This window comes from Pleurodeles waltl, chromosome 2_2 (genome assembly GCF_031143425.1).
Source record: "Pleurodeles waltl isolate 20211129_DDA chromosome 2_2, aPleWal1.hap1.20221129, whole genome shotgun sequence".
Lineage (NCBI taxonomy): Eukaryota > Metazoa > Chordata > Amphibia > Caudata > Salamandridae > Pleurodeles > Pleurodeles waltl.
The window spans coordinates 243,624,821-243,642,411 of NC_090439.1; positions in this window are offsets into that span (position 1 = coordinate 243,624,821).

Genomic DNA, 17,591 nt, shown 5'->3' on the forward strand with positions numbered 1-17,591 from the left:
TGAGTTGTATATGCCAGTGACAGGGCACGCGTCTTCAGAAGTCAGGAATGGAGTGGGTACAGCCCTCAAGCTGCACTTTGAAGCTCAGTAGGGACTGAGGCAACCCCCAAGACTTCCTGTTCTGGAAGGAATACAGATAACACCATAAGAGAGGATTTAACAGGCATGTGACCTTGTACACTGGCAGAAAGGCCCATTTTTGCCTTATTCCTCCATTTTTGCTGATCTGGTTTTTGTTGGCTTTATGGCTCTGTGCACTTCACCTCTGCAAACCAGTGCTAAAGTGTGTGTCCACTCTCCTTTAAACATGGTTAAATTGACTTACATCCAGGGTGACTGGAATCATGTGATTGTGCAGCGGTGGCGATTTTCGTATAGTTATAGATTTGCCGCATTTGCCACATAATCCATCATCTGTCATATAATCTGCAGATCTTAACAAAAAAAATTGTTTCTAACTCAAACTGTTCAAAAGTTACTAAAAATTCCGTGACATGTCACACAAGGGAAGGACCTTTGCAAAGCTAGACTAGTCAGCTCTCTGTTAGGTGTTATTGTATTTAGGTGTTTAACTGGTACTAATCAGGTGCAGCCAATGCCCAGAAAGTATTACCAAGTTTAAAAATGATGAACTAATGCAGAAAAGTTATTACAAAATCTGTTGCATTATGTTGCATAATTTGGCCCTCTCTTGCTGCATAATTCCAGTGGGCCTGCTTACACCCAAATGGCACTTTTAATTTACTTCTAAGTGCTTGGTAAAGTGGTGCTACCTGAACATACACCTTCATGTTTTTTCTGTCAAATGTTCAGGTCTAGTTATCACTCTACAACTCAGGGGGTTTAGGCTGAAGATTCAACATATAGCAGTAGTCTTCAAACTTTCTAATGCCGCGCCCCCCCAGTTGAAAAATAAAAATCATTGGCCCCACCCTCAGTATTTTTCACAATTATTTTAGAAAGATGGCAATGTTTAAATAGGTCTAAAGCTATTTAAACATTGCAGTTAAGTACTGTTACCTTTTTAAAACCGCAATAACATGCTTCTGCTTAAAACAAAGGCATGTTATCTGTATAATATTTCTTTTGGACAGAGTTTGGCGCCCCCCCTGGGATCACTTGAGGCCCCCCAAGGGGGGCCCGCCCCCCAGTTTGAAGACCTCTGACATATAGTGAAGGTAATGGCAAAGCTACAAGAGAAGACCTGGATTCGGTCATATGCATACTAGTGGAAACATACACTGCAGAGCATTTTATGTACCAAGCATATGGACACTACAATTTTCCTGTACTCCCCTGCTCCTAATTGAATACATTGCACAGAACCTTCATTATCTTTAGTATGCTTCTACAAGGGCACCAAACTGGTGGTGATGGACAATAATTTAAAATACTCTCACCTGCAATTCCCACCACTCCAGAATGGTCAAGATGGTACTACCAATAAGAGAGAATATGGTTATGTCCCACTGGATCCCAGCTATGATGAATACAGATAATAGTTCATCATTCTAAATCTGTGAATTCAAGCTAACCTCTCTAAATTGGGGGTTGCACACCTCAGAGTCACTCCTTGTTGGCACCATTCACATGGGATATTGGAGCTCTTTATGAAGAATCTAAAGATGTGCACTATCACTTCATACTGCCCTCTTCCTCTTGGTGCACAGTTGCACCTATTCTGTTAAGAAAAAATATACAGTAGATTATCCTAATAAACCCTGCCTGGGAACTTATAATTCTAAATAGTTATCATGTTGAGAGCAAGGGACACAGAAACAGAATGGGGAATCAAATGGAAGACAAGAATCATGATGTGCATTCAGAGCTTGGAACATTGTAGAAACCTCCATCCGTGTGGGAATCTGAATTAAGCAATTGAATTTACAATACTGTGGAATGTTTAGTGGTTATTGTAGATGGTTAGGACAAATTTATAAACAGTAAAGTGGCATTTCTCATACAGTTCTGTCAAACACCATCCTTTGTCTGAGGTCTACATGTCATGCAGTGGCAGGGCCTGAGTATGAAACCCGGAACTCAAACTATACAGGCTCCACCATGCACCGATAAAGACTTCACCACTCCTTGACACATGGAAACAGCAAATTCAGAAACTTACTGCCATTGTCCATTCTCAACCACAGGATGGTGACCAAAACCTTAGTGATAAGGGATCACTGAGTCCAAGACCACTAAGACTTTAGATAAGGTTACCCCTCAAGATGTAGGACCCCACCTCTCTGAGTCTGTTTGCTAGGTTAAATATGACCAGTTTAGACATTGTGGCCCTCCATCTGATGGGAGTAGTAAAGCATTTACTGCATATATTAGGCAAAAGCACCTGGTAATTCACTAGACCAGATTTCAAGTCTGTGTGATTTTAGTTCATGTATTCTTACAGTGCACACATTCTTCACTTGCTGTAAAACAGAATGCACTAAAAATACATAAGGTAAACAGACCCAGCTACTGCTTCCTTTTCTGTATTTGACATTTGTGTATTTGTTTAGGGCATCCCTCATTCCATTGAAAAAAGTGTCACATTAGGTGTCCAGGTGTGATGCCTGCCCTGCCTCCATCATGTTCATCCTCTGACTCATTTCCTGCAGTACATCAACAATGTTGCTGGAGGATAGATGGGTGCTGGTACAGGAGTAGCTGGATACTCCTGGGTCCAGGGTGGATGGGGGCCAAAAGTCTCCCCATCCACTAAAGCCTCCAGAGCTGGCCATATGCTTAGCTTCATCACCTTTTGTAGTCATGGAGAAGATGTTCTCCACCCACAGTTGCCTGACAACTTGTTTGTTCTCTGGTATAGGCATCACATGAATGGAGGAAGGAGGATCTGAGGTAGTAACTGGAGTTCTGACAGAAGATCCAGCTGAAGCTGGGTTGTTAGCTGTGACTGCTGCTGAGATGGCAACATTGGTGGATTCAGATGTTGGAAGGTTGGAGGGGCCTCAGAGCATATTGAAATGGGGTGATTTTCTTACAAAGGGAGGTGTTGATTAGTGTGTGACACATGCATCTACACCCACATCACCCACAGTCACAGAACTCAATTCACAAAGATAAACTTAAACCTGAAGTTTAAGTTTAGACCTGAAGTCCAAGTTTAGCCCTGAAGTCTATGTTTAGACTTTAGGTCTAAACTTAGATTTTAGGTCTAAGTTTACATTTGTGAATCAGACCCTTAGACTTCAGGGTTGAAGTTAGACTTCAAATCAAACTTGGACTTCAGGTCAAAATGTAGACTTCAGGTCTAAAGCTAGACTTCGGAGCTAAACTTAGACTCCAGTTTTCCTTTGTGAGAACGTGTATTGTAGCAGTTTGTGTCTGTGGTTAGGTGATATAAGTTTGGTTTGGTTACATCAAAAGAGCCATACTGTTTCTGACAGTGGTCCCACACCTTGGTAAATCTCGCATCGTGGGTTATTAGTAGTGCCACACATGTATGGTATAACTTTGACACAAAATACCTGCCCTCTGAGTCCGTAATCAACATCACCAGGGAGGTATTTGTCAAGGACCAAGGGGTAAGAGAAGATCTGAGCCCGCAGTGCACTGTCGATGCACCATACGGCGAAATGGTCCAGGAGAGAGGCATCTACACATCAGATATCATCTCTATGGGACAGAGCATGTCCATCGGGGAAGAGGTCACCAAATGTGTGATGATTATGGTGTGTCAGAGTTTGCTGAACTAGCTCATCCTGTGTAGGGCGTAGCTATTGGTTATTGATGCATGGTAGAATTAGAGAGTACAGAAGCCCCGAGCAATTGGAGGAGTCTCCTCCATGCCCAGCTGGCGGTAGAGAGGGTCTGTATGTTGATTGGGTCCAATGGGATCCCAATCGGAAGAATGGAGGCAAAATTCATCGGGTCAGCTTGGTCGTGCTCAGATACTGCATAGAGGAAACGGGCGTCACCATGAAACCAATGATAGTCAAAGTGGCACTGAGCAGTGAGGTAATACTGCTGGAAATGTGGTACCCCAACCCCCGTTTATCGTCTGAAAGCACCAAAGTGTTCCAGCCCACCTGAGGTTGTTGTCCCGCCCAAACCAGATGAATCAACAGAGTCTTAAGTGTAGATCGGGGAAGAACAACCATCCTAATAATGGTGATACGACCCATCATGGATAGTGGGAGTTGACACCACCCCTCAATGTGCATTGTGAGTTTATTGATAGCATGGCCCATAGTTCAGGTGGATAATTTGCTCTTTATCGCTGTGTAACCAAATGTCTAAGTAGCAAACAGGACCGTCACATCACTTCAGAGGGAAGGCACGGGTGAATGGAGCCATGGTGTTGGTGAGAGGAAATATTTATGTTTTTTTCCAGTTGGTACCGCGATCAGAGAAGTCACCAAATCAGGTTATTTCCTGGATGAGGAGGACTATATTATCTTCTGAGTGCTGAATGAATAGCAGAAAGTCATCTGCATAAAGTGACAGGAGAAGCGGACGCAGTTAGAACTGTAAGCCGCGTGGAGGTGTCTTTCCTGGAGGTGCCGAACCAGCAGGTCCATCGCAATGATAAAAGAAGAGGTGACAAAGGGCAACCCTGTCTAGTCCCCCTGGTAATCTTGAAGGCATCCCGGAGTGATAGCTATTACGATATAAACAAGCATTTGCAATGTAGCGGGTATCGCGTTTGCTTGAGTTAAAACAATTAGCGTTGTAAACTCCTAACAGACTTTTTTTGCCACATAAACTGAAAATGAAGAGTAAAACAGTTTCACATAAATGAGCTGACGGTCACCATTAGCGTGAAGGAGACACAGAAAAGGAAATAGAAGCTCGCTCGCAGTGAAATGTATTGGCAAAAATGCAATTATCCAATGTACCGCCAAAAGTACAATTATCCATGTAACCAGAAAAAGTGCAATTATCCATGTAACAGAGTCACTGTCATGCAAAGTGCTCAACTACTGCACAGATCACGCTGCCTATGAAATAAAGAGAAATGGTAGTACAGAAACCATACGGAAAACATGGAGCCTCCTATGTTTTCAGTAGTTGCTGGTGCGCTCGAGGAGGGCTAAACACTAGAAAAGGCATGACATATGCATGCCTTTCAATAATGAAATCCATCGAATCTTAAAAGGCAAGCCTACAAACCAACCAAACTCACTGGCGTGACATGGGTGTGGTTACATGCCCATAGAGAGATTTCAACAGGGACAGAGTACTTTGCACTCTCGACCCTAAAATGCACAAGACTATGAATAGAATATTGAGAATGAGACTATCAAGGATGTTTGTTTAACCAGTTTGTTAATTCAGCAGGAACACACGTTTCATTATCAATATTATATCCACTGGTAATAAACAGTCAAACTCTTTTAAAAACTCTGGGGGTCATTACGACATTGGCAAGCGGTAACCGCCGTGCGGCCGCCAATGCGGCCGCACTCCCGCAGCCACCATCACGACATTCCCGCTGGGCCGCAACATAGGAGCCGGCTCCTAATGGAGCCGGCGGTGTTGCGGCCGTGCGACGGGTGCAGTTGCACCTATCGCGCTTTTCACTGTCTGCTATGCAGACAGTGAAAAGCTGGCCGGGGCCCTGTTAGGGGGCCCCTGCACTGCCCATGCCAGTGGAATGGGCAGTGCAGGGGTCCCCAGGGTCCCAGGACACCCCTTACCGCCAGCCTCTTCCTGGTGGTGCAAACTGCCAGAAACAGGCTGGCGGTAGGGGTGTCATAATCCCCAGGGAAGCGCTGCTTGCAGCGCTGCCCTGGCTGATTATCACCGCCGGGGCTAAAACAGCGGGAAACCGCCGGCCCCAGCGGTGCTACCGCCGCGGTCGTAATAGGCCAGGAAGCACTGCCAGCCTGTTGGCGGTGCTTCTGTCATTTTAGCCCTGGCGGTCTCGGACCGCCAGGGTCAAAATGACCCCCTCTATCTTTGGTACTAGCTTAGTGATATATTTTAGGGAGAAGTTGCAATCCTATTTTAACCAGTCAAGACAGGCAAGGAAGGAAATCTGGGGAGGGGATTTATAACTCCATATTTTGGGGAATTAATGGTGGCAATCTGTAGGCTCCAGTTAGAAGATGAGTGGCACATGCACAATTCGACCTTGCCATGATGTACTCTTCTTAGCTATTGCAAAGGCAACTGTTTGAGAATTGACTCATTTTCAGTATATGACCTCTGTTTGATTAATAACATGATCATTAAAGTGCAGCTAAAACCCATACTCTGTTTGGATCACAGTCTGGTTACTAATGAAATAGAGGTGGATGGCATAGAATGGCCTAATAACCAATAATCATTAAGTTTGATATCTCCATATTAATGAAGGAGCATGGGTGTTGATGTCTGAGAACAGCTAAGCACACAATGCCCAGGAAACATCATACATGAAGAAGAAGGAAGATGGGACAGTGGAAACTAAGCTAAAGCAGGACAGACACTTCCAGTACTTGGCTATCTGTATGCTGCCATTGCCACTACAGAGCCAAAAGGTTATACTGGCACTTCCATGTCACAATAGTTAGAGATCTATAAAGACTTATGAGACTAGAGATGAGGTGTTTGGTGTCAGCAGATGTTATGACTCTTTCTTGGTTTCATATCAATTTGTGACTCTGGTATTAAGTTCATCCATTTGTGCCTTCAGGACCATTTGGTATCAGAGCACCCTCATCCTTTCGAACTTCAATCGTCTTCAGGCCCAGAGCGAGTTTCCAGATTTCAAATCACATGAGGTGAACAGATCCAAGCATATGCTTATTAATTAATCATATTCAGGCAACCTATGATTAAACCAACAACAGTTTTCAACGTATTTAACCAGAAAATATTCAGAGATTTTGTAAAGATTTTGGAACAATTGCCTGACCCACAACTTATAGTGGCATGCTTCATCATAGGCACTCTATCCACACCAAGGTGGGTGGATGCCACTCTGATGGACTCATGCTGTGGTGGCAAATAAGGATTTTCTAGAATAAAGCATAGACCCAGACTAATAAAAATATTTTAGAATATTCCATCAATGATTCATTGGGAACCCTGGATAGAGTTAAAATTAAAACAAACTGGGTATTGGTAGAACTGCAATAGTTCTACTACAATTGAAAATCAAGAAAACATCTTTTGGCCATATTCAAAGCCCACATGGGTCAACTGCATTCTTCCCTGCTCATTTAAACATACGTTTCCCAAGGTCTTCCCAGACCCCATGAGCTCTGGGGAGGGGAAGATGTGCTCCTGCCAATATTGGGAACAAATAGGAGGAAGATTTAGGAAAAAATAAGCTAAATATAATTTTCCAATAAACTTCTATTGAATTATGGGTGTTGGCCAATGGCTGACACCAACACTACCTCCCCAGTGCATCCATTTACCGACACTGGGGAGGTATTGAAAGTTCTCTCCGGTACTTGCACCGGAGGATTCCTTTTTTTTAAAGGGCTGAGGTTAAGCAGAATCACTTCTGTCCCATACCCCCCACCCATCTGTGACATCAGCATACCACAAGTGGGGTGTGAATGTCACAGTCTCCCCACCGGACGCAGAGGAGCCAGGAGGTAAGTGTTTTCTCCTGCTCTGGTGCGGTTTTTAGGCCCTCAGTGCTTTTTCAGGGAGGGATCGTTGGGAAGGGGAGGATCTCTTCTTTCCAATTTTACTGTCATGAAATGATTTTCCTAGTTGAAGAAAGCAGGATACCCATTAGGCCATCAGGGATTCCCCCAGGGAGCAATATTAGAAAAAATAAGTGGTTTTCCCCTGGGGGAAGGAGGGCGATCGTGCCCTCAGGAAAATACAAATTAGAAAATTAAAAAAGAAATTGTCAGGGGGTAGGCCCTCCTGCCATACAGGTCAACTGTGCTTGGGCCCCAATTTATTTTGAAATGTGTTTGTGGGGGGTTGTCCCTTTTGGTGGACAGGCTGACATACTTCCACCCCCTGGGAGCCAAAATAGTTTAAAAACTATTGCACCTCTGGAGGAAATAAAAAAAAAGGAAAGAAATTGTCAAGTGGTCGGCCACCCTGGCATATGGCCCAACCCTTTTTGGTCTGAATCTTTTTTTAGATGTCTGTTTAAAAACATGTAGTTAGGGGATTGGCCCCAACTGCATGCAGATTAACCCCCTTTGAGGCCCTATATATAGATTTTTTAATGTTTTGAAATGTTTGTTTTCTCCTGGGGGTGCGAATTGCACCCCTCCAGAGGAAAACCTAATTTTCAAAAAAATATTAGTAGGGGATTTGTACAGAGCCCTCCTCATTCATTGGTCTGTTGTGTCATTATTCTTCCACCCTGTGCTACATTGGTCAAAAGTAATTTCATAGAAGGTAAAATCTACATTTGCTCTCATAAAGCACACATTCACCTAGTAGCCCCGCAACTTTGTGCACAGGCGTGCTCCTTATGAAAATTCACAGTGCTGTCACTCACAGTGAAGTTAGCCAAATGGAGAAGTAGCTGTTACTCCTGCTGTTCTGCTGAGCATGTTATGGCATCAACTTGTACATGCTGTGTAAGTTCTCCTGGCTATGTATACAGCTTGGACCTGTATACAAGGAAAGACTCTGTAGGCTGTCTAAAAGTCATGGAAAAGATTGTATGGGAGCTTGTCCAACCACTCTTTCATAAAGGTTATAACCTTTATATGAACAACTTCTATACAGGAGTAGAGCTGTTCAGTGAGCTGTGCAAGGCTGGCACTGTGGCATGCAATATAGATCGATGTTGCCACAAAATATTCCTGCAGGAGTCTGTTTGTAAAAACCTCAAATAATCCCAGAGCACTCTTGCCTTCCAGCGAGCTGCTTGTAGTCAAATTCCCTGATAGGCGTGATGTGTATGAGCTCACTACAATCCATGAAGAGAGCACTTCTCCCATCCCGGATTGGGGTCAGACACCAAAGTTCACAAGCCTACCTGAATAATTGATTACACCAAGTACATTGGTGGAGTGCATAAGAATGATCAGGTTTTTCAGCAATACAAGACTCGTAAAGCTTCCACAGAAGGAGTTTACCCACTTGATCCAGAAGGCAACATATAATGCATATGTTGTTTCTTGTCAGACCGCATGGGAAGACCCATATCGTTCCCTGACTTTCAGTTGACCGTCATTGAAAGTCTTACTGCTACACAGGGAGCAGCCTCCACTTAATCTGCTGTGAGGACTTGACAAGGTTGCAAGACTGATACTTTGCTGACCACATTTCAGCAGCAGATAGAACGACCACGTTGTCATTGCAAAGTCTGCTTTAAGCAAGGAAATCGGCAGGAACCTCGTTGTTACTATACCAAGTGACTCTCTCATCTAGCTGTATGTTCTCCAACTTGCATTATGTTGTACCATACAAAAGTGAAGTATTGGGAAACTGACTGAGGTGGAGCTGCCCTTTTATATGCCTTTCATGAGCTGTGCATGGATGGGTACCTTCCATTGGCTGCAACATCACTAGGCAAACTGCCTTACAAATTGTTTTCTTCTGCTTGAGAAAACTATGGACCTGTTTATGGCCTGTTCGACACCTTGTATCCACTGTCAAAACATGGTAGGTTTTTTGTTCACATGCTGGAAATGGCCCTTTCTGCAGGGTCATCACCAAACTTTTTTCCTTCCTCCTTGTCTGACCCTCTTTTTGTTAGCTTTAGGATTCTGGACACTTTACCACTGCTAAACAGTGCTAAATTGCATGTGCTATCTCACCTAAAACATGGTATGTTTGGCTTACACATTTTAGGGATTTTTAATTTACCTGTAAGTCCCTTGTAAAGTAGTATACCATACACCCAGGGCCTGTAGATTAAATGCTACCAGTGGGTCTCCTGCACAGATGGCGCCACCCACAAACGTAGCCTTTCAAACCTGTTTCAGGCCTGCCACTGCAGTGCCTGCATGCACAGTTTACTGGCACATTGACATGGCATTTCAAACTACTTGCCAAGGTCCAAGGGACGAACCCTTCCGATAGCCACAGTGCTGCTGACAATAGAACGTCACAAAAGTCTGTTCCTTCCAGAAGGAGTCCCAGAGGAAAAACCCCAAAGGGGGAAAAAACCTCTTAGACAGGAACTCCCTGGAACAGAAAAAAGGACATGTGAAAAATCCGAACTTCACGCCAGGAAAGAAATAACTGGAAAAAACAGGAACAAAAACCAGCCGAAGCATGATCACCACCAAAGGAGGTGTTGCAACGCAAAGAGAACAAGAATTTGACCCCTTATACACCACTTAGCAGGAAGTGACATGCACAAAGAAGCAAGAACGCCATCTTGGAGTGGAAAAGGAGCTATAGAATAAAGCAGAAGAAAGCACCATTTTAGAAAGGGAAACCGATGAATGCAGGGAAAACAAAATGAGAATGGCATTCTGGGAAGGAGAAACCCTGGCCCCCAAGGAAAAATAAGAAAGAAAGCACCCTAGATTAGGGCATCAGGTAAGTGAAGGGCTGGTGAGGGGGGGTGCAGGCACCCCATGGCGAACACCCCTGCCACGCATTGAATGTGGCAAGGCCCGATGCCCAACCCTGGGCCTCTGACCTTGCTGCAGGCAAGAAAATGGGTCACAGCCAGAAAAAAGGGCAGCAGCGAGTCCCGCGATCCGGCAAATGGAGTGCAGCTCCCACCATGACCGTGCAGGGAATGCCGTGGCATGACACCTATCTACAATCCACGTCTAGGACAAGATGACATCTACACTTTGTGCCTACATTCCAGACAGCCACAACACAGGAGGGACTGGGTATGACAAGAGAGGCATCTCCATCCATCTGTATTCTGTGCAACAAGTGTGAAGTGAGCACCTCCTTTTTACCTGCTCTGAAAAAAACATGTGTTGAGAGCTGGGGTGCCTGGTGGACTTTGCCCTGGTATGCCTCCAAGTGTGAATGGCCCTGGTCTGTGGATACAGAGCGAGGTCTTGCCCTGTCTCACTTCTATGGCATCCCTGCCTTCTGGGCGTGCTGGTATAATGAGCTGTGTGCCCTCCTGACAGCTGGAGGGTGTAGGGCCTGTAGCCCCGACGAAGGATAAATCAACCTGCCCAACCACAACCGCCTCTATCTGGAGTGTGGGTCTGCCACTCACTCCCCCGTGTGCAGCTCCCTGTTGGAAACCATCACTCTCGTCACCAAGCGGGGTGGGCCAGACTACAGAGGCTCGTCCGCCTGGCCCTGTACCCAGACCAGCCAGAGCAGAGGGCAGAACAGGCCTCCTGGGTCTGACTTGATCCCCCTGACGGGCCTGTTGGGTGAGCGATCTCATGGGAGGGTGAACGGGTCACATAGCTGTCCCGCTGTACCTTCGTAGGTGGCACTGCTTCCAAGCTGCACCGCTTGCACATGGGCAGCTGTCATTGGACAACCCTGCAAGGTGGGATGCCTCCCCACTAAAATCTTACAGTGGATGCCCCCTCCCCTTCTTGTGTGGGCACATACTTTGTGTGACACTTAATATTGGTTCGTGGTATCGCGGGGTGAACCACAACAGAGGTCGCCCTTCTCCACGTTGGAGCACTCAGGAGTTAGCTGGAATTTACCATGAAAACTATAATGGGGGCGCTGGTGCGCTACTTTCTATGCTTTGCCATTGTATTTTCCAATTAGGATTATCACAACCCTGCTTGTAGGTCAGCAGGTGTTCCTATACCCACATGGACTTATCGTTTCTAATGTGTTCACGGGATATGATGGGGAGTTATGTGTTCCTGGTGATCCCTGATGTTTCTGTGTGCTTCGTCCTTACATAACTACTAAATTTCATACCCCAATGATTTAGTCTAAGTTGTTCTGCATGCCTACGCAATGTCAGGATAACAAGTACTACAGGTCATGCACAGCATTTATGTTGATAAAATCACAGTTTAATGCTTTGTCCTCCACCTGCTTTCTCACTTTTCTCATGCTACTTAAGTGGCTACCTCTACATATGAGCCACACCATGACACAGGCCGTCATCACCAGCCGACTGGAGAACAGCAACGTCCTCTGCGTAGGAATCTGCAAACACCTCCTACAGAGACTTCAGACCACACAGACTGCCACAGCCAGGCTCTTCCTTGGCCTTCCCCAACGAACCTACATCACACCCCACCTCAGGCAACTCCACTGGCTCCCCATACAGAAGAGATGCTAATTCAAGCTGCTGATCCATGCACACAAGACTCTACACAACCAAAGGCCTGTGTACATTAACCACCGCCTGAACGTCCACCAACCGACGAGAAGACTACGCTCTGCCTCCTTTTCACTTGCCAATACTTTCTGCATCTACCAAAGCAGAAGTGGCGGATGCTCCTTCTCTAACATTGCAGCAAAAACCTGGAACAGCCTCACCATGCACCTTCTGACTATCACCTCACTTCCGGAATTCTGAATGGCCCTCAAGACCTGGTTGGTCGAATAAGCCTCTGAGACCTGCACCACCTGTATACTCTATTGGGTGATTAGCTGCAATTTATAAATCCCGATTGATTGGTTGACCTAGAGGTGTCCAGTGTGGTGTAACTTGAACAGATCTCACTCAGTTTCCCACAATGCCCTGCAACACTTGGAAGTTTGCGTAAATAGCTAAGATCACTCCTTTATTTACATTTTGTGTTGGTTATTTCTGGAATCTTAACACCTGCGGTAGAGCACAAACTGGAACATGGATGTATCAGTTTTTTCCACTAAAAGACATCATTTTTTACAATGAGTAGTTGTATATATTGTGGCTTGTCTGTGCCACCACTTTGGAAAACCTACTAAATCTGAGCAGTTTTGCTAAACTTTGAGGGTTACAGAGACTTCTGGGTAAAATTGCCTTGAGAGAGCCATGCAAGACAGCCCATCCTGAATTTCCCTACATTTCCAGTTCTTAAAGATGTGCAGGTTTGCTAATTTTCCCTAGGTGCCCACTGAGCTAGGGCCCAAAATCCACAGTTACCAACATTGCAAAAAAGGATCAGTTTTCAGTGTCAAAATGTGATGTGTCCATGTTGCATTTTGGGCCCTTTCCTGTCGCAGGCGATAGGCCTACCCACACAAGTGAGATACCATTTATATCGGGAGACTTGGAGGAATGCTGGGTGGTAGGAAATTTGTGGGATCCCACAGATTTCAGAAGTTTCTCTCACAGAAATGTGAGGAGAGAGTGTTTTTAGTTAACGTTTGAGGTCTGCATGGGTTTTGGAGTATGAACAGCTGGTGAGAGCTACACCAGTCACCCTACTCTGGATTCCCATAGGCATCTAGTTTTCAAAAATGTGGAGGTTTGCTAGGTTTCCAAAGGTGCCAGCTGCGCTAGGGCACAAAATCCACAGCTATCCACGTTGCAAAAAATGGGTCAATTTTCAATGGAAAATGTGATGTGTTCATGTTATGTTTTGGGCTGCTTTGTGCTGCGGGCAGTTGGCTTACCCACACAACTGAGGTAACATTTTTAGCGAAAGACTTGTGGGAATCCTAGGTGGTAGGAAATCTGTCCCTCCTTGCAGACGCCATACATTTTTCTCACAGAAATGTGAGGAAAATGTGTGTTTTTGTCAAGGTTTAAGGTTTGCAAGGGCTTCTGGGTAAGAAACGCTGGTGAGAGTCACCCCACTCTGGACTCTCCCAGGTGTTTGTTTTGGTCTGTTTCCTATCACAGGCACTAAGCCTACCCACACCAGTGAGGTACCATTTTTTACCAGGAGACTTGGGGGAATTCTGGTGTAGGAAATTTGTGTCTCCCTGCAGATTTCAGAGATTTCCTTCTCCGAAATAAGAGGAAAATGTGTGTTTTTAGCTACAGTTTGAGGTCTACAAAAGCTTATGAGTAAGGAAACTTTGTAAGAGCCAAGCAAGCCATCCTACCCAGGTTTCCCCAAGGTTTAAAAAATGTACAGGTTTGCTAGATTTCTCTGGGTGCTGGCTGATCTAAGACCCCAAATCAGCAGCTACCAACATTGCAAACAACGGGTACGTTTTCAGTGAAAAAATGTGTTTTAGGCAGATTTTTGTGTTGCAGGGGCTAGGCCTACCCAGACAGTGAGATATAATTTTATCATACCACATGTGTGAGCATAGACTAGTGGGCATTTGTTATTACTAATTGGATTTCACTGCATTTGTGCCTTCCAAATGTAAGCCAGTGCATAAGAAAGAAGACATTTTGAAAAATGCCCTCTGAATCACATGCTAGTATTGGTACCCCCACATTGAAAGATGTACAAATAACCATTGCTCGTAAACTCCATATCTGGTGCCCACTTCAGAAATACATAGGTTTCCTTGATACCCCTTTTTGACTCTACATATTTCACCACATGAGTTTATCTATACTCGATACACATTACAAAAACACTGTATGGTGCAGCTCAGCTGTTGGCTCTGGGTACCTCAGGTTCTTGGACAACCTACAAACTCTATATGGCCCCACAACCAGAAGGGTCTACCGGACTTATGGTATATTGCTTTTGTAAATCAGCCACTGTGGCAAAACGTCACAGATGAAAATGTTGTAAAAAATTGCAGTTTTTATCTACTCATATAATATTTTTTATTTCAACAGTCCCTTTGTTAAAACCTTGAGGGATCTACACATGAGATCCCTTGCTGAATTCAGAATTTGGTCTACTTTTCAGAAATATGTAGCCTTCCTGGATCACATATGGCTTTCACACGATTTTGCACCAGAAACTGGAAGAAGGCTGGGAGCACAAACAACAGGAAAATAGGCTACCTCTTTGAAAAAGGTCTAAACTGGGGAAAAAATAGTTTTTGGGATTCAGCTATGCATGGTCCTGAAAGCTGGCAAGATGGTGACTGTAGCACAGCAAAACGTTTGCTGCTGCGCTCGTAGTGGTCTTCTTCCCACCTCCGGTTTAGAAACCTCAAGCACTCTAGTGCGACATTATCAATATTCCCACCACTAGAGCTTGACTAGATCTTTGGACTTGGTGAGATCAGATTAATTCAATCACAATTCAACGTTATAAAACCATAAACGACTCAGAACCCCATGAACAACCTAACACTAAATCAAACTCCAAACCAAATAAAGTTTCAAAGCTTTATCACAATCCCCAAATCAATGTCACAGATATAGAGCGCAAAACTAAGTTGTAAACATACATGAAAACCATTGGCTGGCCAAAACGTCTAAAGAGATTTAGCCTATTAAACATCAATGCTGTTAAACACTCCAAAAGAATGACATAGATCAGCAAAACCACAATATGCACATTATTTCAGCATTCAAAACAGATGATGGTGACATTAGTAAATCATCAAAATACAAGTTTAAAAGTCAATTGCATTGCTGAACCATCCTTACTCTAACACGAATTTAAACTTGCATGTGTGGGAACGGGCTAACACATGCAGGCAAAAGCAAAACAAAGGCAAAAATAATTTGGAAAAATTATCTAACTTGGGCAACTCTCAATAAATTATGCTGGTGTAATTATCTAAGCTGAAAAGAAACAAGAAACCACATTTAATTATACCTCTCCTCATAGGACAGCAGACAGGAATACTTCATCAAATAGAACGATCACCTTCTTCTGACATCAGTAGACAGCAGCATAAGGGCGGTGCAGAACACGGGCTGTAAATAGGATAAGTCAGCAGTTCAGAATTAGTTGGGCATATTAGTACTGAACAGCATACGCAAATAGGGCAATTAGAAAGTATGACTTTATTCTTCAGAAATTAGCTAGAGGTTAAAGAGATTCAGAAGAAGCAGAAGGCAGGTGGGCATCATCTGCACATTAAGACTGTCTCTAGCAGAGCGACTAGGTGGACTAACTCAAAGTTTCAGTCTCTCACTAATTAGAAATAGCCATGGTCCATTGATTGGACCTTCAGTTGGGCTCATCTCACGCACAAGATTTAGCGTCTAATGGTAGTCGCTGGCACCATCAAGTTTGCAACTATTCAGGATTTTCTCAGAAATTACACATTGTTATTTCAATGATTTCATACAGTTATGACAAAATATTACATTTTCTAGTTGTTTGTTACTTTAGAATCCTTTCTCACGGTGCACACAAATTAAGCTAAGCATTTTTCACATGAGAATTATTTAGGTTTCCTGTTTTGTTTGACAGCTAGAACAAATATTGTTACATAATTATAATTGAAACATGCTCTTCACCTTCAATACAATAGGACATTCAACATCATGTCAACAACTTAGGGAGATAATTCATGTCAGTGGGAACAGAATAAGCAATTCATTTTCCTCTATTGGTGCAAGAATGAAACTTCAGGCCTAGTCAAGCTAAGAAAGCCTAAATGCACATTGATACAATTAATACACTTACAAAACCTGTTTCACACCTTCCAATTGAATCACATATGCAAAGCAAATTACTTTATTACATACATTATTTGCAACATTATTAGATTACAATTTAAATGTGCATTTATTTTTCTGCTCACATGTGACTCATGTTAATAATTTAATTTAATATAGGTATAATTGATTCATTTTCATTTAATATTGCACTTCTAATATTTATCTATTAAAATACTTTTTGCATTATCTCATATCAATAATTCACTCAAATATAAATGCACAATGTCTTTCATGTTAAACGTGATGCCAAAATATGAATGGTGGCCACATTGTCCACCATGATTCAAATATGCACATTTTATATTTCCACGGGAATTTCTCTGTTAGACTTTTAAATGAATTCACCTTATGCTAACTTCTATGCCATTAATGTATTTGTAACATTTGATCTGTATCATTTCATTGATGCCATCTTTGGGGAACAAAAGCACTCTTTTGCAAGCACTTTTTCCTATTTTTCCCAAATAACTCAAAATTTAGATATATTTTGCCAATTTTCTCAGTCTCCTCCAGGGGTAGCCTTAAACCTTGGATCCCTGTAAGAATGCCCAGGATGTTGAAAAAAGGTACACAGTTGACATGGATACATTATGGATGCCTAAGCCCAAGCTACTCCAAATAGTCAGAAAAAGGTTTAGCCTTTTAAGGGGTGAACCTCAGAAGTTTAGGGGTTAAGCTGGAGAAGAATACATTGTTTTTGGCTTACAAAACTGGAGTTTCGTACCCAATACCGGAAAGTTAGCAGGTCTGACGACACCTCATTAGGACTCTTCCCAGTTCCACAGAATTATATTTTTGTAGGTTGTGTCTCAGGGAAGGTAATTCTTGGAATTATAGGCATCACTGTTGAGCCACACAGCGCCAGGGAATACTGCTGGGAGTCTCTAACAATTGCTGGTTCTGCCAGGTGGAGTATGTGTGGCATTCCAGAGGGAATCCGTGAAATCTCCTTTTGGCAGAGAGCTATTTGCACACCTGGGGTAATTAATCCTTGGTATTATTGTTGTACTTTGGGACTCCAAGGCTTCTAGGGTGCGGGTTCTCTGCTAGGTGATGGCCACCATGTGTAACCAGGATATCAGCATGATTGTATTTGTGGAGCAATGCTGATGTCTGACAAAGCCCTGCTATTTTTCATTTGGATCTCACCTGTGTTCTACAGAGGTATCATTTTTCATTCATTATGTATTAAATGGCACTTTATTTAATTTTTTCACACCTGTGTTTGGGTACCCTTGTGAAGGATCACCCCTCCATTCCTTTGAATTTTAGGAGTAAACGTATTTGA